Genomic DNA, 20,971 nt, shown 5'->3' on the forward strand with positions numbered 1-20,971 from the left:
AGGTTGGTGGTTCAATCCCACCCAGGGACGTAATTGACCTTGTTATCAGATTTTGGTGATCTTTATGTAGACAAGTCAAAATTTCAAACCCCCTCTTATGGTGTAGGGTACCTGGCCTTCTCTGATGTAATCAGAGTTAGATTTGATTCAGTGATTTTATAAAAACAGCTAGGAAGCACAATTTAGCAGTGGGTTGCATAGAAAAAGAAATATGCTGGCAAAAAAATCCAATTGAGTGATTAAACAGCTCTTCATTTTCTGGCTTTATTTTTATGCTAACAAATTTGTTCTCTGAAAAGTGTCCACAAAGCCAAGTTTCTGATTAACACCTTTGTAGGGATGGTTTTTCACCTATTACTAAATTAAACTTGCTTCATTGGAAAGGCAGCAAGATGCATCCTCATTTGAATATCTACTGAAATAATACAGGTTGACACCAGGAAACATTAACGCCACTGCATCCTTGCTGCTTTCTCATGTGGAAGTCTGTTTAATGTGAAAACAAGGTGATATCTAATTAGCACACAGGTAAGGAATTAAGAAAATCTTTATTTAAGGGTGAAGATGTTTCTCACAAAATCGTTGCCCCAATGCATCATTGAAATTCAAGCTGGAAAGATGATTTTAATATATCACTTGTACATTTTGTATTGCTCTTCTGGTGACAATGTAGTTTGTTTTTGTCAATTACCATTTTAATAATCGGGTAAAGAAAATTAAGTGGATTTTTGAAAGAAAACAATACTGTCAATATACTATTAAAACAAATGAAAATGGTAAAAGTTATTGTACTTTAAGTAAAAATAAAAGAGCAAAAATATCAATCCCAGTTTTGGATTACTTTAATTAACAAAAAAAAACGCATATAGCAGAGGATAGTTTCAATCTGCCTACCTCTGGGCTATGGACCCAGCATGCTTCCATTACAGTACTCTGCTGCACATGTAATTGCAAGAGATCCTGAAGTACTCACTCATCATGGGAAAGTACCAATGTGTTTCTTCATTGGTTGATGGAAGAAACATCTTACAAAAACTCTCCAGATTATTGACTATTTAAAGTTTTTCTAGGAAACGTTCTAGATGAATGCTTATTAGCCTTTGTCAGTATGTACTTTTGCAAAGTGTCGCTGTGGCGCAATCAGTTAGTGTGTACGGCTATTAACCAAAAGGTTGGTGGTTCAATCCCACCCAGGGATGTAATTGACCTTGTTATCAGATTTTGGTGATCTTTAAGTAGACAAGTCAAAATTTCAAAAACCCCTGTTATGGTGTAGGGTACCTGGCCTTCTCTGATGTAATCAGAGTTAGATTTGATTCAGTGATTTTATAAAAACAGCTAGGAAGCACAATTTAGCAGTGGTTTGCAGAGAAAAAGAAATATGCTGGCAAAAAAATCCAATTGAGTGATTAAACAGCTCTTCATTTTCTGGCTTTATTTTTATGCTAACTAATTTGTTCTCTGAAAAGTGTCCACAAAGCCAAGTATCGGATTAACATCTTTGTAGGGATGGTTTTTCACCTATTACTAAATTAAACTTGCTTCATTGGAAAGGCAGCAAGATGCATCCTCATTTCAATATCTACTGAAATAATACAGGTTGACACCAGGAAACATTAACGCCACTGCATCCTTGCTGCTTTCTCATGTGGAAGTCTGTTTAATGTGAAAACAAGGTGATATCTAATTAGCACACAGGTAAGGAATTAAGAAAATCTTTATTTAAGGGTAAGATGTTTCTCACAAAATCGTTGCCCCAATGCATCATTGAAATTCAAGCTGGAAAGATGATTTTAATATATCACTTGTACATTTTGTATTGCTCTTCTGGTGACAATGTAGTTTGTTTTTGTCAATTACCATTTTAATAATCGGGTAAAGAAAATTAAGTGGATTTTTGAAAGAAAACAATACTGTCTATATACTATTAAAACAAATTAAAAAGGTAAAAGTTATTGTACTTTAAGTAAAATAAAAAGAGCAAAAATATCAATCCCAGTTTTGGATTACTTTAATTAACAAAAAAAATGCATATAGCAGAGGATAATTTCAATCTGCCTACCTCTGGGTTATGGACCCAGCATGCTTCCATTACAGTACTCTGCTGCACATGTAAGTGCAAGAGATCCTGAAGCACTCACTCATCATGGGAAAGTACCAATGTGTTTCTTCATTGGTTGATGGAAGAAACATCTTACAAAAACTCTCCAGATTATTGACTATTTAAAGTTTTTCTAGGAAACGTTCTAGATGAATGCTTATTAGCCTTTGTCAGTATGTACTTTCACAAAGTGTCGCTGTAGCGCAATCAGTTAGTGTGTACGGCTATTAACCAAAAAGTTGGTGGTTCAATCCCACCCAGGGACGTAATTGACCTTGTGATCAGATTTTGGTGATATTTAAGTAGACAAGTCAAAATTTCAAACCCTCTCTTATGGTGTAGGGTACCTGGCCTACTCTGATGTAATCAGTTAGATTTGATTAAGTGATTTTATGAAAAAAAACAGCTAGGAAGCACAATTTAGCAGTGGGTTGCAGAGAAAAAGAAATATGCTGGCAGAAAAATCCAATTGAGTGATTAAACAGCTCTTCATTTTCTGGCTTTATTTTTATGCTAACAAATTTGTTCTCTGAAAAGAGTCCACAAAGCCAAATATCTGATTAACACCTTTGTAGGGATGGTTTTTCACCTATTACTAAATTAAACATGCTTCATTGGAAAGGCAGCAATATGCATCCTCATTTCAATATCTACTGAAATAATACAGGTTGACACCAGGAAACATTAACGCCACTGCATCCTTGCTGCTTTCTCATGTGGAAGTCTGTTTAATGTGAAAACAAGGTGATATCTAATTAGCACACAGGTAAGGAATTAAGAAAATCTTTATTTAAGGGTGAAGAGGTTTCTCACAAAATCGTTGCCCCAATGCATCATTGAAATTCAAGCTGGAAAGATGATTTTAATATATCACTTGTACATTTTGTATTGCTCTTCTGGTGACAATGTAGTTTGTTTTTGTCAATTACCATTTGAATAATAGGGTAAAGAAAATTAAGTGGATTTTTGAAAGAAAACAATACTGTCAATATACTATTAAAACAAATTAAAATAATAAAAGTTATTGTACTTTAAGTAAAAATAAAAGAGCAAAAATATCAATCCCAGTTTTGGATAACTTTAATTAACAAAAAAAAAATGCATATAGCAGAGGATAGTTTCAATCTGCCTACCTCTGGGTTATGGGCCCAGCATGCTTCCATTGCAGTACTCTGCTGCACATGTAAGTGCAAGAGATCCTGAAGCACTCACTCATCATGGGAAAGTACCAATGTGTTTCTTCATTGGTTGATGGAAGAAACATCTTACAAAAACTCTCCAGATTATTGACTTTTTAAAGTTTTTCTAGGAAACGTTCTAGATGAATGCTTATTAGCCTTTGTCAGTATATACTTTTGCAATGTGTCTCTGTGGCGCAATCAGTTAGCGTGTTCGGTTATTAACCAAAAGGTTGGTGGTTCAATCCTACCCAGGGACGTAATTTTCCTTGTTATCAGATTTTGGTGATCTTTAAGTAGACAAGTCAAAATTTCAAACCCCCTCTTATGGTGTAGGGTACCTGGCCTTCTCTGATGTAATCAGAGTTAGATTTGATTAAGTGATTTTATAAAAGAACAGCTAGGAAGCACAACTTAGCAGTGGGTTGCAGAGAAAAAGAAATACGCTTGCAGAAAAATCCAATTGAGTGATTAAACAGCTCTTCATTTTCTGGCTTTATTTTTATGCTAACAAATTTGTTCTCTGAAAAGTGTCCACAAAGCCAAGTATCTGATTAACACCTTTGTAGGGATGGTTTTTCACTTATTACTAAATTAAACTTGCTTCATTGGAAAGGCAGCAAGTGATGTCATCCAAGCAGTGGGTCAAAGTTGGCTTCATCCCTCGTCTGCTTATGAAAAGAGAAAAGGGATATGCAGGGCATGGCGGCCTTTTGCGACGCTTGGATGACCCCTAGTTCGCATTAAACACCCCCACCCTCCTTCGGTGTGGGGCTCATGTTGGCCATGCCCCAGCCCCTAAAGCATTCAAGCTGATTTCTTGCAGCAGCTGGGTACTGTAACAGCTCCAGAGCTGCTCTGTAAGGCAAGTAAAAGGGTGTGGGCCCTGCAGCACTACCTGTAGTTTGCATTGTGCATTGGAAGGCACAAAGTAAGCAGACGGGAGGAGAAGTCAGGATAGTGCACAAGGTTATAGAAGGGATGGGCTCAAGAAAAGAGAAGTGGAAACAGACAGCATACTAGGCTGGAGAGAGACCTGAGACAAAGAGATCTGAATTATACGAGAGCCGTCCAGGGGAAACACAAATTATGCAGTCAAGTTTCCCACATTTGGGGAAATCGCAAGGGGCAGCACACCCAGAGTGCAATGGGTGAGCCTTGCCCTGGGAGAAGCACCTTCATGATCATAGTATCTCACCTGGCAGGTTAGTAGGAGTTGGGCTAGAGCTGGGGAGGGTCGCTGCTCGGGCACTACCTTTCAAGTGAAGGAGATCCAACTGAGGCAGCACAAGGGAACTCTCAAAAGAAGAACAAGGCTAGAGGAAGATCTGAGACAAAGAAATCTGACTTTTACCAGAGCTGACCAGAGGAAAGCACAAACACAGTCCACCACTACCACAAATAATGCAGTCGAGTTTCCCACATTTGGGGAAATCACAGGGGTCAGCATACCCAGAATGCAATGAATGAACCTCACCCTGGGAGAACAATCTTCATGACAATAGTATCTCCTATGCAAAATAAGTATGATTTGGGATAGGGCTGGGGAGGGCCGTTGCTCAGGCACATCTCTGTCAAGTAAAGGAGATTCAACTGAGGCAGCACAAGGGAACTCTCATCTGGGGACAACAACTGCAGGGAGAACACATATTTTCAGATGAACATGGGGTGGCAGAAGGCTGCCTAATACTGAAGCACCCCCAAACAACAAACCAAATGCAACAACTAGTGCAAGCATTCCTGGGGGATGGCCTGCAGCAGATGGATTTGAATATGGTGATGTCTTCCAAGCAGTGGGTCAAAGTTGGCTTCAACCCTCGTCTGCATATGAAAAGAGAAAAGGAGCGTGCAGGGCATGGAGGCCTTTTGTGGTGCTTGGATGACCCCTAGTTCGCATTAAGCACCCCCACCCTCCTTCGGTGTGGGGCTCATGTTGGCCATTCCCCAGCCCCTGAAGCATTCAAGCTGATTTCTTGCAGCAGCTGGGCACTGTAACAGCTCCAGAGCTGCTCTGTAAAGCAAGTAAAAGGGTGTGGGCCCTGCAGCACTACCCGTAGTTTGCATTGTGCATTGGGAGGCACAAAGTAAGCAGACGGGAGGAGAAGTCAGGATAGTGCACAAGGGTATAGAAGGGAGGGGCTCAAGAAAAAAGAAGTGGAACCAGACAGCAAACTAGGCTGGAGAGAGACCTGAGACAAAGAGATCTGAATTACATGAGAGCCGACCAGGGAAAACTCAAATTATGCAGTCAAGTTTCCCACATTTGGGGAAATCGCAGGGGCAGCACACCCAGAGTGCAATGGGTGAGCCTTGCCCTGGGAGAAGCAACTTCATGATCATAGTATCTCACCTGGCAGGTAAGTAGGAGTTGGGCTAGAGCTGGGGAGGGTCGCTGCTCGGGCACCCCCCTGTCAAGTGAAGGAGATCCAACTGAGGCAGCACAAGGGAACTCTCGAAAGAAGACAAAGGCTAGAGGAAGATCTGAGACAAAGAAATCTGACTTTTACCAGAGCTGACCAGAGGAAAGCACAAACACAGTCCCCCACTACCACAAATAATGCAGTCGAGTTTCCCACATTTGGGGAAATCACAGGGGTCAGCATACCCAGAATGCAATGAATGAACCTAACCCTGGGAGAACAATCTTCATGACCATGGTATCTCCTATGCAAAATAAGTATGATTTGGGATAGGGCTGGGGAGGGCCGTTGCTCAGGCACATCTCTGTCAAGTAAGTTGCATTTGATTTGTTGTTTGGGGGTGCTTTAGTATTAGGCAGCCTTCTGCCCTACCATGTTCATCTGAAAATATGTGTTCTCCCTGCAGTTGTTGTCCCCAGATGAGAGTTCCCTTGTGCTGCCTCAGTTGAATCTCCTTTTGGAGAAGACCTCAATAAGATTGTAGCTGATCTGGCTACTGCTAAAACAGCTTGCCTACCTAGTATGACTCCTACCACGCAGAAGGCTAAAAGTACTTTTCTTGGCCCTTTCATCCTCCAGGTAAAGCGTACCCAAGGTCAGGCATACCCAAAGCAAGCTCATGTTTCCAGACCTGCCAAGCCCAGACTGAAGCAATCCTGGGCTGCCCATCAGCCTGCTTCCAAAACGGACAAGCCTGCCGCATGACGGTGCAGGCCTCCCTCTGGGGGATCCCAGGGTGGGGGGCCCGACTTCTAGGTTTGGCAAAGAAAGGTATAATTCTAAGCTAGAGAATTCTGTTTGGAGCTCACCTTGTACTTTGTGAAGAAATAATCAGCATTGTGGCTGAGCAGATACATGTAGTGTGTGGCTGCAAACTGCATGGATCTGCTGCGTTGTAATGCTGATTCTTTTTTTTTGCAAAGTACCAATAGCTTCATATAATGTTCACAATTTTTATGCAGGATCAAATAGCTCAATAGGTAGGGTGTTTGATTAGAATTCAACAGGTTATAGGTTTGAATCCTGGGTATGGTAGTTTGAGATGTGTTATTTAATAAAGTATGTTGTTCTGACTGCCGGCATCCTATCACCTGGGATATCATACTAAATAAATGGAGTTGATCAAATTTTTTTTTTTTTTTTTTTAACTAGGGACAATTTCCAGATACTTCTCTTTATAACTGAGATTGCCCCCTGGAACTTCACATCAGTTGACAACTATGCATGAGTGGGCAGTGCTTGCCCTGGATCTGTCCACCCATTTATGTGCCGCCATAAAATAAAGCATGACTAACAGTTATCCTGGGCGTACACTACACAATTATCTGTCAGGCTATCTATCCAGTCTGGATGGATGGAATGAAAATCTGGTAATGTATAGGAGCAAATGTCAATTAACCATTTGCTCCCAAACACTAGAAAAGTGGTCAAAAATGGTCATTACACAAATTGGTTAAACCCAAAATTTAACCAATTTGTTTAGGGGACCATTTTTGTCCATTTTTTAGTGTTTGAGAGTAAATCGTTGATGGTCATTTGCTCACATAGATAACCGGATTTCTATTCCAACCAGCCAGTGTTGGAGAGATGGTCTGCCAGATTACATAATGCATACCAGAGCCATAACTAGACTTTTTGGTGCCCTGTGACAGAGAATTATATGCCCTCCCCCCCATTTTTGCAATATGGACAAAAGGCGCATGCCTTGTGGGGAAGGGGCATAACAAGATTGGTCTCAGAGAAAGCACATGAGATATGAAGATATATCTAGTATACTTGACACTCAATGGTTTGTGGTATTGCAGGGGTGCCCTCCTTAAATGCATATACAGTCACACATGGCATGTTTGTGTAAATGGCATATCAGCAGTCAGCACTAACTGGTGACATGCCATTTGTACAAGTAAGCCATGTGTGACTAATATATAAACATACTTTATTAAATAACACCTCAAACTATCATACCCAGGATTCAAACCTATAACCTGTTAAATTCTAATCAAACACCCTACCCATTGAGCTACTTGATCCTGCATCTATTCTAACCTCCAAAAACAGATTCAGTTGCATTTTCCAGCGTGTTTTGTTTGCGCCTTTGCAAATGTCTTACATCGACAAACTTATTTAGTACTATTTTGCAAATAGGGTTACATTGTCGCAACATTGTGTTCCCTAATTGCTTGATTTTTTAAATGCAAAAATTGATAAAGACACCTGATAATTGCTCTGTGGAGTCTTCTTTTGTGTCTACTTCTTATCTACATTTAATTCCCTACCTATAATCAAGGCATTTTTAAATGCTGGGTGCTGCCAGGACGTGAGGCCTACCTAGTCTTTAGATCTGAATTTGAATGTACTTGTGAACTAACTTAATTTCCTACTTCTAAACTCATTCCTAAATTCACTACTTACATTAATCCTGTAGTTGGGCATTTTGAGCCTTCAATTGTGGGCATTGTTTTGTGTCCAGACCAGCAGCTGGTGGTGTGCATTTGCTGGAAAGGCATCGAAGACCTCCGATATGCTGCATCTCCTGATGTGTGTCTGCCTCAAGTGGCTGTCAGCAAATGCATGCTAGACACCCCATTCCAAGCTGATTGTGACATCACGGAACATGCATCATAGAACAGGCATGCTAGAACATGGGTCTTCAACCTGCGACCCTCCAGCTGCTGTGGAACTACATATCCCAGCATGCCCTGCCTCAGTTTTAGCATACCTTAATAGCAAAACTGTGGCAGGGCATGCTGGGATGTGTAGTTTCACAGCAGCTGGAGGGCCACAGGATGAAGACCCATGTGCTAGAACCAAACCGCAGGTACATTGAATGCTAGCAAGCTGAATGTTTAAATCCTTTTTGTTCCGCAGCATTCCAATGCGGAAGATTCCATGGAACCAGAGATTATTCCATTGAGAAGGACATGCTGCCTGGATGACTGCACTGTGCAAATTAAATCACGGAGCCAGTTGGCTTGTGGGTGGCTCTGGTGACTGGGTGGTTGGGTGGGCGGTGTGTCGGAGGTGGAGCACATGCAAATGAATGTGTATCATCCAGCTAGTGAGAGAGAAAACTCATGCAGGAGTGTGCCTGCTTGTCAGTGAGTTATGCACCTTGCCAGACGTCAAATCTACATGGAGCAACTGGAGGGGACAAGAGCAGGTTTGGAAAATATACACAGAAGAGCATATATGCTGGCGCATTCTCCATGATTGTGTCAGCTTATGTTTTGGTGCACTGCACTTTCCTCCACTAAGTTTTAGCCATTTTGTTTAAACGCAAGTGTAGTTGCTTCTCGCTCTTTTGGCTGTGATATTGTATTGTGGTTGAAGAGTCTGCTGGAGGGATTGTTTTCTTCATTGGCGAGAGACTGAAGATATTCCAGGATGGAAGGCTTGGGAACACTATCCGTTTTTCAGTTGTGGAAGAGTTGAAAGACCGGATTGGACTACATTCTATAGTAAAGGGTATCTTTGTATTTATTAATCCTCCCTTTATATGTGTCTGTCTTTCAATAAAGCTTTGGGCTTGTGATTCCGTCACCCTCTTACACTCCACACCCATAGCCTTATTAACTATTGTATTGTTTAAATGTATAGTGCAGTTCATGATTTATAGTGTAGGCTGACCTGTACTGTAGTTCTTGAACTGTACTATACCGACAGCATTTGTATTGTGTTTTGGCTGTGCTGCAACACAGTACTTATGTGTGTAATGTTTATGTATGTTTTTTTGCTTCTTTATGTCAATAAAGACTGCTTTTTCAATCCAATATCTGAAAACAATCAATGTTTATCTTTGATGGCAATAGAAGTGGTATGATATTTGCTGCTTTTGAAAGGCAATATCTGATATGTCCCCTATCTGGGAACCATATATTAAATGGCTTTTCAGAAAAGGGAGATGGGAGAAGAGCTTTCAGTACTTGTAGGACCGATGCACATTTCCTATTCTAGCCTCCAAAAACAGATTCAGTTGCATTTTCCAGCGTGTTTTGGATGCGCCTTTGCAAATGTCTTACATCGACAAACTTATTTAGTACTATTTTGCAAATAGGGTTACATTGTTGCAACATTGTGTTCCCTAATTGCTTGATTTTTTAAATGCAACAATTGATAAAAACACCTGATAACTGCTCTGCGGAGTCTTATTTTGTGTCTACTTCTTATCTACATTTAATTCCGTACCTCTAATCAAGGCATTTTTAAATGCTGGCGGCTGCCAGGACGTGAGGCCTACCTAGACTTTAGATCTGAATTTGAATGTACTTGTGAACTAACTTAATTTCCTACTTCTAAATTCATTCCTAAATTCACTACTTACATGAATCCTGTAGTTGGGCATTTTGGGACTTCGATTGTGGGCATTGTTTTGTGTCCAGACCAGCAGCAGGTGGTGTGCATTTGCTGGAAAGGCATCAAAGACCTCCGATATGCTGCATCTCCTGATGTGTGTCTCCCTCAAGTGGCTGTCAGCAAATGCCTGCTAGACACCCCATTCCAAGCTGATTGTGACATCACGGAACATGCATCATAGAACAGGCATGCTAAAACATGGGTCTTCAACCTGCGACCCTCCAGCTGCTGTGGAACTACACATCCCAGCATGCCCTGCCTCAGTTTTAGCATACCTTATAGCAAAACTGTGGCAGGGCGTGCTGGGATGTGTAGTTTCACAGCAGCTGGAGGGCCACAGGATGAAGACCCATGTGCTAGAGCCAAGCCGCAGGTACATTGAATGCTAGCAAGCTGAATATTTAAATCCTTTTTGTTCCGCAGCATTCCAATGCGGAAGATTCCATGGAACCAGAGATCCTTCCATTGAGAAGGACATGCTGCCTGGATGACTACACTGTGCAAATTAAATCACGGAGCCAGTTGGTTTGTGGGTGGCTCTGGTGACTGGGTGGTTGGGTGGGTGGTGTGTCGGAGGTGGAGCACATGCAAATGATTGTGTATCATCCAGCTAGTGAGAGTGAAAACTCATGCAGGAGTGTGCCTGCTTGTCAGTGGGTTATGCACCTTGCCAGACGTTAAATCTACATAGAGCAGCTGGAGGGGACAAGAGCATGTTTGCAAAATATAGATAGAAGAGCATATATGCTGGCGCATTCTCCATGATTGTGTCAGCTTATGTTTTGGTGCACTGCACTTTCCTCCACTAAGTTTTAGCCATTTTTGTTAAGCTCAAGTGTAGTTGCTTCTCGGCCTTTTGGCTGTGATCTTGTATTGTGGTTGAAGGGTCTGCTGGAGGGAGGGATTGCTTTCTTCATTGGCGAAAGACCAAAGATATTCCAGGATGGAAGGCTTGGGAACACTATCTGTTTTTCAGTTGTGGAAGAGCACAGAGGTCGGATTGGACTACATTCTATAGTAAAGGATGTCTTTCTATTTATTAAACCTCCCCTTATATGTGTCAGTCTTTCAATAAAGCTTTGGGCTTGTGATTCCCTCACCCTCTTACACTCCACACCCATAGCCTTATTAACTGTTGTATTATTGTACAGTTTAAATGTATAGTGCAGTTCATGATTTATAGTGTAGGCTGGCCTGTGCTGTAGTTCTTGAACTGTACTATACCATCAGCATTTCTATTGTGTTTTGGCTGTGCCGCAACGCGGTACTTATGTGTGTAATGTTTATGTATGTTTTTTTGCTTCTTTATGTGCATCGGTCCTACAAGTAATGAAAGCTCTTCTCCCATCTCCCTTTTCTGAAAAGCCATTTAATATATGGTTCCCAGATAGGGGACATATCAGATATTGGATTTCAAAAGCATCAAATATCATACCACTTTTATTGCCATCAAAGATAAACATTGATTGTTTTCAGATATTGGCTTGAAAAAGCAGTCTTTATTGACATAAAAAAAAAACATACATAAACATTGCACACATAAATACAGTGTTGCAGCACAGCCAAAACACAATACAAATGCTGACGGTATAGTACAGTTCAAGAACTACAGCACAGGCCAGTCTACACTATAAATCATGAACTGCACTATACATTTAAAGTATACAATAATACAACAGTTAATAAGGCTATGGGTGTGGAGTGTAAGAGGGTGAGGGATTCACAAAACCGAAGCTTTATTGTAACACAGACACATATAAGGGGAGGGTCAATAAATAGAAAGATATCCTTTACTATAGAATGTAGTCCAATCCGACCTCTGTGCTCTTCCACAACTGAAAAACAGATAGTGTTCCCAAGCCTTCCATCCTGGAATATCTTTGGTCTTTCGCCAATGAAGAAAACAATCCCTCCCTCCAGCAGACCCTTCAACCACGATACAAGATCACAGCCAAAAGGCCGAGAAGCAACTACACTTGAGCTTAACAAAAATGGCTAAAACTTAGTGGAGGAAAGTGCAGTGCACCAAAACATAAGCTGACACAATCATGGAGAATGCGCCAGCATATATGCTCTTCTATCTATATTTTGCAAACCTGCTCTTGTCCCCTCCAGCTGCTCTATGTAGATTTAACGTCTGGCAAGGTGCATAACCCACTGACAAGCAGGAACACTCCTGCATGAGTTTTCTCTCTCACTAGCTGGATGATACACAATCATTTGCATGCGCTCCACTTCCGACACACCACCCACCCAACCACCCAGTCACCAGAGCCACCCACAAGCCAACTGGCTCCGTGATTTAATTTGCACAGTGTAGTCATCCAGGCAGCATGTCCTTCTCAATGGAAGGATCTCTGGTTCCATGGAATCTTCCGCATTGGAATGCTGCGGAACAAAAAGGATTTAAATATTCAGCTTGCTAGCATTCAATGTACCTGCGGCTTGGCTCTAGCACATGGGTCTTCATCCTGTGGCCCTCCAGCTGCTGTGAAACTACACATCCCAGCATGCCCTGCCACAGTTTTGCTATTAAGGTATGCTAAAACTGAGGCAGGGCATGCTGGGATGTGTAGTTCCACAGCAGCTGGAGGGTCGCAGGTTGAAGACCCATGTTTTAGCATGCCTGTTCTATGATGCATGTTCCATGATGTCACAATCAGCTTGGAATGGGGTGTCTAGCAGGCATTTGCTGACAGCCACTTGAGGGAGACACACATCAGGAGATGCAGCATATCGGAGGTCTTCGATGCCTTTCCAGCAAATGCACACCACCTGCTGCTGGTCTGGACACAAAACAATGCCCACAATCGAAGTCCCAAAATGCCCAACTACAGGATTCATGTAAGTAGTGAATTTAGGAATGAATTTAGAAGTAGGAAATTAAGTTAGTTCACAAGTACATTCAAATTCAGATCTAAAGACTAAACACAAAACACAAAATAAGACTCCACAGAGCAATTATCAGGTGTCTTTATCAATTGTTGCATTTAAAAAATCAAGCAATTAGGGAGCACAATGTTGCGACAATGTAACCCTATTTGCAAAATAGTACTAAATAAGTTTGTCGATGTAAGACATTTGCAAAGGCGCAAACAAAACACGCTGGAAAATGCAACTGAATCTGTTTTTGGAGGTTAGAAAAGATGCAGGATCAAGTAGCTCCATGGGTAGGGTGTTTGATTAGAATTCAACAGGTTATAGGTTTGAATCCTGGGTATGATAGTTTGAGGTGTTATTTAATAAAGCATGTTTATATATTAGTCACACATGGCTTACTTGTACAAATGGCATGTCACCAGTTAGTGCTGACTGCTGATATGCCATTTGCACTAAAACAAATTAAAATGGTAAAAGTTATTGTACTTTAAGTAAAAATAAAAGCTAAAATATCAATCCCAGTTTTGGATTACTTTAATGAACAAAAAAAAAATGCATATAGCAAAGGATAGTTTCAATCTGCCTACCTCTGGGTTATGGACCCAGCATGCTTCCATTACAGTACTCTGCTGCACATGTAAGTGCAAGAGATCCTGAAGCACTCACTCATCATGGGAAAGTACCAATGTGTTTCTTCATTGGTTGATGGAAGAAACATCTTACAAAAACTCTCCACATTATTGACTTTTTAAAATGTTTCTAGGAATCGTTCTAGATGAATGCTTATTAGCCTTTGTCAGTATAGACTTTTACAAAGTGTTGCTGTGGCGCAATCAGTTACTGTGTAAGGCTATTAACCAAAAGGTTGGTGGTTCAATCCCACCCAGGGACGTAATTGACCTTGTTATCAGATTTTGGTGATCTTTATGTAGACAAGTGAAAATTTCAAACCCCCTCTTATGGTGTAGGGTACCTGGCCTTCTCTGATGTAATCAGAGTTAGATTTGATTCAGTGATTTTATAAAAACAGCTAGGAAGCACAATTTAGCAGTGGGTTGCAGAGAAAAAGAAATATGCTGGCAAAAAAATCCAATTGAGTGATTAAACAGCTTTTCATTTTCTGGCTTTATTTTTATGCTAACAAATTTGTTCTCTGAAAAGTGTCCACAAAGCCAAGTTTCTGATTAACACATTTGTAGGGATGGTTTTTAACCTATTACTAAATTAAACTTGCTTCATTGGAAAGGCAGCAAGATGCATCCTCATTTCAATATCTACTGAAATAATACAGGTTGACACCAGGAAACATTAACGCCACTGCATCCTTTGTGCTTTCTCATGTGGAAGTCTGTTTAATGTGAAAACAAGGTGATATCTAATTAGCACACAGGTAAGGAATTAAGAAAATATTTATTTAAGGGTGAAGATGTTTCTCACAAAATCGTTGCCCCAATGCATCATTGAAATTCAAGCTGGAAAGATGATTTTAATATATCACTTGTACATTTTGTATTGCTCTTCTGGTGACAATGTAGTTTGTTTTTGTCAATTACCATTTTAATAATCGGGTAAAGAAAATTAAGTGGATTTTTGAAAGAAAACAATACTGTCAATATACTATTAAAACAAATGAAAATGGTAAAAGTTATTGTACTTTAAGTAAAAATAAAAGAGCAAAAATATCAATCCCAGTTTTGGATTACTTTAATTAACAAAAAAAAAACGCATATAGCAGAGGATAGTTTCAATCTGCCTACCTCTGGGCTATGGACCCAGCATGCTTCCATTACAGTACTCTGCTGCACATGTAATTGCAAGAGATCCTGAAGCACTCACTCATCATGGGAAAGTACCAATGTGTTTCTTCATTGGTTGATGGAAGAAACATCTTACAAAAACTCTCCAGATTATTGACTATTTAAAGTTTTTCTAGGAAACGTTCTAGATGAATGCTTATTAGCCTTTGTCAGTATGTACTTTTGCAAAGTGTCGCTGTGGCGCAATCAGTTAGTGTGTACAGCTATTAACCAAAAGGTTGGTGGTTCAATCCCACCCAGGGATGTAATTGACCTTGTTATCAGATTTTGGTGATCTTTAAGTAGACAAGTCAAAATTTCAAAAACCCCTGTTATGGTGTAGGGTACCTGGCCTTCTCTGATGTAATCAGAGTTAGATTTGATTCAGTGATTTTATAAAAACAGCTAGGAAGCACAATTTAGCAGTGGTTTGCAGAGAAAAAGAAATATGCTGGCAAAAAAATCAAATTGAGTGATTAAACAGCTCTTCATTTTCTGGCTTTATTTTTATGCTAACAAATTTGTTCTCTGAAAAGTGTCCACAAAGCCAAGTATCTGATTAACATCTTTGTAGGGATGGTTTTTCACCTATTACTAAATTAAACTTGCTTCATTGGAAAGGCAGCAAGATGCATCCTCATTTCAATATCTACTGAAATAATACAGGTTGACACCAGGAAACATTAACGCCACTGCATCCTTGCTGCTTTCTCATGTGGAAGTCTGTTTAATGTGAAAACAAGGTGATATCTAATTAGCACACAGGTAAGGAATTAAGAAAATCTTTATTTAAGGGTGAAGATGTTTCTCACAAAATCGTTGCCCCAATGCATCATTGAAATTCAAGCTGGAAAGATGATTTTAATATATCACTTGTACATTTTGTATTGCTCTTCTGGTGACAATGTAGTTTGTTTTTGTCAATTACCATTTTAATAATAGGGTAAAGAAAATTAAGTGGATTTTTGAAAGAAAACAATACTGTCAATATACTATTAAAACAAATTAAAATGGTAAAAGTTATTGTACTTTAAGTAAAAATAAAAGAGCAAAAATATCAATCCCAGTTTTGGATTACTTTAATTAACAAAAAAAAATGCATATAGCAGAGGATAGTTTCAATCTGCCTACCTCTGGGTTAAGGGGCCCAGCATGCTTCCATTGCAGTACTCTGCTGCACATGTAAGTGCAAGAGTTCCTGAAGCACTCACTCATCATGGGAAAGTACCAATGCGTTTCTTCATTGGTTGATGGAAGAAACATCTTACAAAAACTCTCCAGATTATTGACTTTTTAAAGTTTTCTAGGAAACGTTCTAGATGAATGCTTATTAACCTTTGTCAGTATGTACTTTTGCAAAGTGTCTCGGTGGTGCAATCGGTTAGTGTGTTTGGTTATTAACCAAAGGGTTGGTGGTTCAATCCCACCCAGGGATGTTATTGACCTTGTCATCAGATTTTGGTGATCTTTAAGTAGACAAGTCAAAATTTCAAACCCCCTCTTATGGTGTAGGGTACCTGGCCTTCTCTGATGTAATCAGAGTTAGATTTGATTAAGTGATTTTATAAAAGAACAGCTAGGAAGCACAACTTAGCAGTGGGTTGCAGAGAAAAAGAAATACGCTTGCAGAAAAATCCAATTGAGTGATTAAACAGCTCTTCATTTTCTGGCTTTATTTTTATGCTAACTAATTTGTTCTCTGAAAAGTGTCCACAAAGCCAAGTATCTGATTAACACCTTTGTAGGGATGGTTTTTCACCTATTACTAAATTAAACTTGCTTCATTGGAAAGGCAGCAAGTGATGTCATCCAAGCAGTGGGTCAAAGTTGGCTTCAACCCTCGTCTGCTTATGAAAAGAGAAAAGGGATATGCAGGGCATGGCGGCCTTTTGCGACGCTTGGATGACCCCTAGTTCGCATTAAACACCCCCACCCTCCTTCGGTGTGGGGCTCATGTTGGCCATGCCCCAGCCCCTGAAGCATTCAAGCTGATTTCTTGCAGCAGCTGGGTACTGTAACAGCTCCAGAGCTGCTCTGTAAGGCAAGTAAAAGGGTGTGGGCCCTGCAGCACTACCTGTAGTTTGCATTGTGCATTGGAAGGCACAAAGTAAGCAGACGGGAGGAGAAGTCAGGATAGTGCACAAGGTTATAGAAGGGAGGGGCTCAAGAAAAGAGAAGTGGAAACAGACAGCATACTAGGCTGGAGAGAGACCTGAGACAAAGAGATCTGAATTATACGAGAGCCGTCCAGGGGAAACACAAATTATGCAGTCAAGTTTCCCACATTTGGGGAAATCGCAAGGGGCAGCACACCCAGAGTGCAATGGGTGAGCCTTGCCCTGGGAGAAGCACCTTCATGATCGTAGTATCTCACCTGGCAGGTTAGTAGGAGTTGGGCTAGAGCTGGGGAGGGTCGCTGCTCGGGCACTACCTTTCAAGTGAAGGAGATCCAACTGAGGCAGCACAAGGGAACTCTCAAAAGAAGAACAAGGCTAGAGGAAGATCTGAGACAAAGAAATCTGACTTTACCAGAGCTGACCAGAGGAAAGCACAAACACAGTCCACCACTACCACAAATAATGCAGTCGAGTTTCCCACATTTGGGGAAATCACAGGGGTCAGCATACCCAGAATGCAATGAATGAACCTCACCCTGGGAAAACAATCTTCATGACAATAGTATCTCCTATGCAAAATAAGTATGATTTGGGATAGGGCTGGGGAGGGCCGCTGCTCAGGCACATCTCTGTCAAGTAAAGGAGATTCAACTGAGGCAGCACAAGGGAACTCTCATCTGGGGACAACAACTGCAGGGAGAACACATATTTTCAGATGAACATGGGGTGGCAGAAGGCTGCCTAATACTGAAGCACCCCCAAACAACAAACCAAATGCAACAACTAGTGCAAGCATTCCTGGGGGATGGCCTGCAGCAGATGGATTTGAATATGGTGATGTCATCCAAGCAGTGGGTCAAAGTTGGCTTCAACCCTTGTCTGCATATGAAAAGAGAAAAGGAGCGTGCAGGGCATGGAGGCCTTTTGTGGTGCTTGGATGACCCCTAGTTCGCATTAAGCACCCCCACCCTCCTTCGGTGTGGGGCTCATGTTGGCCATTCCCCAGCCCCTGAAGCATTCAAGCTGATTTCTTGCAGCAGCTGGGCACTGTAACAGCTCCAGAGCTGCTCTGTAAAGCAAGTAAAAGGGTGTGGGCCCTGCAGCACTACCCGTAGTTTGCATTGTGCATTGGGAGGCACAAAGTAAGCAGACGGGAGGAGAAGTCAGGATAGTGCACAAGGGTATAGAAGGGAGGGGCTCAAGAAAAAAGAAGTGGAACCAGACAGCAAACTAGGCTGGAGAGAGACCTGAGACAAAGAGATCTGAATTACATGAGAGCCGACCAGGGAAAACTCAAATTATGCAGTCAAGTTTCCCACATTTGGGGAAATCGCAGGGGCAGCACACCCAGAGTGCAATGGGTGAGCCTTGCCCTGGGAGAAGCAACTTCATGATCATAGTATCTCACCTGGCAGGTAAGTAGGAGTTGGGCTAGAGCTGGGGAGGGTCGCTGCTCGGGCACCCCCCTGTCAAGTGAAGGAGATCCAACTGAGGCAGCACAAGGGAACTCTCGAAAGAAGAACAAGGCTAGAGGAAGATCTGAGACAAAGAAATCTGAATTTTACCAGAGCTGACCAGAGGAAAGCACAAATACAGTCCCCCACTACCACAAATAATGCAGTCGAGTTTCCCACATTTGGGGAAATCACAGGGGTCAGCATACCCAGAATGCAATGAATGAACCTAACCCTGGGAGAACAATCTTCATGACCATGGTATCTCCTATGCAAAATAAGTATGATTTGGGATAGGGCTGGGGAGGGCCGTTGCTCAGGCACATCTCTGTCAAGTAAGTTGCATTTGATTTGTTGTTTGGGGGTGCTTCAGTATTAGGCAGCCTTCTGCCCTACCATGTTCATCTGAAAATATGTGTTCTCCCTGCAGTTGTTGTCCCCAGATGAGAGTTCCCTTGTGCTGCCTCAGTTGAATCTCCTTTTGGAGAAGACCTCAATAAGATTGTAGCTGATCTGGCTACTGCTAAAACAGCTTGCCTACCTAGTATGACTCCTACCACGCAGAAGGCTAAAAGTACTTTTCTTGGCCCTTTCATCCTCCAGGTAAAGCGTACCCAAGGTCAGGCATACCCAAAGCAAGCTCATGTTTCCAGACCTGCCAAGCCCAGACTGAAGCAATCCTGGGCTGCCCATCAGCCTGCTTCCAAAACGGACAAGCCTGCCGCATGACGGTGCAGGCCTCCCTCTGGGGGATCCCAGGGTGGGGGGCCCGACTTCTAGGTTTGGCAAAGAAAGGTATAATTCTAAGCTAGAGAATTCTGTTTGGAGCTCACCTTGTACTTTGTGAAGAAATAATCAGCATTGTGGCTGAGCAGATACATGTAGTGTGTGGCTGCAAACTGCATGGATCTGCTGCGTTGTAATGCTGATTCTTTTTTTTTGCAAAGTACCAATAGCTTCATATAATGTTCACAATTTTTATGCAGGATCAAATAGCTCAATAGGTAGGGTGTTTGATTAGAATTCAACAGGTTATAGGTTTGAATCCTGGGTATGGTAGTTTGAGATGTGTTATTTAATAAAGTATGTTGTTCTGACTGCCGGCATCCTATCACCTGGGATATCATACTAAATAAATGGAGTTGATCAAATTTTTTTTTTTTTAACTAGGGACAATTTCCAGATACTTCCCTTTATAACTGAGATTGCCCCCTGGAACTTCACATCAGTTGACAACTATGCATGAGTGGGCAGTGCTTGCCCTGGATCTGTCCACCCATTTATGTGCCGCCATAAAATAAAGCATGACTAACAGTTATCCTGGGCGTACACTACACAATTATCTGTCAGGCTATCTATCCAGTCTGGATGGTTGGAATGAAAATCTGGTAATGTATAGGAGCAAATGTCAATTAACCATTTGCTCCCAAACACTAGAAAAGTGGTCAAAAATGGTCATTACACAAATTGGTTAAACCCAAAATTTAACCAATTTGTTTAGGGGACCATTTTTGTCCATTTTTTAGTGTTTGAGAGTAAATCGTTGATGGTCATTTGCTCACATAGATAACCGGATTTCTATTCCAACCAGCCAGTGTTGGAGAGATGGTCTGCCAGATTACATAATGCATACCAGAGCCATAACTAGACTTTTTGGTGCCCTGTGACAGAGAATTATATGCCCTCCCCCCCATTTTTGCAATATGGACAAAAGGCGCATGCCTTGTGGGGAAGGGGCATAACAAGATTGGTCTCAGAGAAAGCACATGAGATATGAAGATATATCTAGTATACTTGACACTCAATGGTTTGTGGTATTGCAGGGGTGCCCTCCTTAAATGCATATACAGTCACACATGGCATGTTTGTGTAAATGGCATATCAGCAGTCAGCACTAACTGGTGACATGCCATTTGTACAAGTAAGCCATGTGTGACTAATATATAAACATACTTTATTAAATAACACCTCAAACTATCATACCCAGGATTCAAACCTAAAACCTGTTAAATTCTAATCAAACACCCTACCCATTGAGCTACTTGATCCTGCATCTATTCTAACCTCCAAAAACAGATTCAGTTGCATTTTCCAGCGTGTTTTGTTTGCGCCTTTGCAAATGTCTTACATCGACAAACTTATTTAGTACTATTTTGCAAATAGGGTTACATTGTCGCAACATTGTGTTCCCTAATTGCTTGATTTTTTAAATGCAAAAATTGATAAAGACACCTGATAATTGCTCTGTGGAGTCTTCTTTTGTGTCTACTTCTTATCTACATTTAATTCCCTACCTATAATCAAGGCATTTTTAAATGCTGGGTGCTGCCAGGACGTGAGGCCTACCTAGTCTTTAGATCTGAATTTGAATGTACTTGTGAACTAACTTAATTTCCTACTTCTAAATTCATTCCTAAATTCACTACTTACATTAATCCTGTAGTTGGGCATTTTGAGCCTTCAATTGTGGGCATTGTTTTGTGTCCAGACCAGCAGCTGGTGGTGTGCATTTGCTGGAAAGGCATCGAAGACCTCCGATATGCTGCATCTCCTGATGTGTGTCTGCCTCAAGTGGCTGTCAGCAAATGCATGCTAGACACCCCATTCCAAGCTGATTGTGACATCACGGAACATGCATCATAGAACAGGCATGCTAGAACATGGGTCTTCAA

The 20,971-nt window shown here is 41.3% G+C and overlaps 8 non-coding genes across 8 annotated transcripts; all 8 read right to left on the minus strand.

Moving 5' to 3' along the window:
* Window positions 1-4,328: 4,328 nt before the first annotated feature.
* Window positions 4,329-4,492, minus strand: LOC135006437 (U1 spliceosomal RNA). Its single transcript, XR_010206636.1, has one exon. It is a non-coding gene; the product is annotated as a U1 spliceosomal RNA (small nuclear RNA).
* A 151-nt stretch (window positions 4,493-4,643) lies between these two features.
* On the minus strand, window positions 4,644-4,807 carry LOC135006366 (U1 spliceosomal RNA). The gene has a single exon (XR_010206568.1). It is a non-coding gene; the product is annotated as a U1 spliceosomal RNA (small nuclear RNA).
* A 674-nt stretch (window positions 4,808-5,481) lies between these two features.
* LOC135006503 (U1 spliceosomal RNA) lies at window positions 5,482-5,644 on the minus strand. The gene has a single exon (XR_010206696.1). It is a non-coding gene; the product is annotated as a U1 spliceosomal RNA (small nuclear RNA).
* Window positions 5,645-5,796: 152 nt separating this feature from the next.
* LOC135006346 (U1 spliceosomal RNA) lies at window positions 5,797-5,960 on the minus strand. Its single transcript, XR_010206549.1, has one exon. It is a non-coding gene; the product is annotated as a U1 spliceosomal RNA (small nuclear RNA).
* A 10,993-nt stretch (window positions 5,961-16,953) lies between these two features.
* Window positions 16,954-17,117, minus strand: LOC135006433 (U1 spliceosomal RNA). The gene has a single exon (XR_010206632.1). It is a non-coding gene; the product is annotated as a U1 spliceosomal RNA (small nuclear RNA).
* Window positions 17,118-17,267: 150 nt separating this feature from the next.
* LOC135006374 (U1 spliceosomal RNA) lies at window positions 17,268-17,431 on the minus strand. Its single transcript, XR_010206576.1, has one exon. It is a non-coding gene; the product is annotated as a U1 spliceosomal RNA (small nuclear RNA).
* Window positions 17,432-18,105: 674 nt separating this feature from the next.
* Window positions 18,106-18,268, minus strand: LOC135006504 (U1 spliceosomal RNA). The gene has a single exon (XR_010206697.1). It is a non-coding gene; the product is annotated as a U1 spliceosomal RNA (small nuclear RNA).
* A 152-nt stretch (window positions 18,269-18,420) lies between these two features.
* LOC135006621 (U1 spliceosomal RNA) lies at window positions 18,421-18,584 on the minus strand. Its single transcript, XR_010206797.1, has one exon. It is a non-coding gene; the product is annotated as a U1 spliceosomal RNA (small nuclear RNA).
* Between the last annotated feature and the right edge of the window lie 2,387 nt (window positions 18,585-20,971).

This window comes from Pseudophryne corroboree, unplaced genomic scaffold, assembly GCF_028390025.1.
Source record: "Pseudophryne corroboree isolate aPseCor3 unplaced genomic scaffold, aPseCor3.hap2 scaffold_213, whole genome shotgun sequence".
Classification (NCBI taxonomy): domain Eukaryota; kingdom Metazoa; phylum Chordata; class Amphibia; order Anura; family Myobatrachidae; genus Pseudophryne; species Pseudophryne corroboree.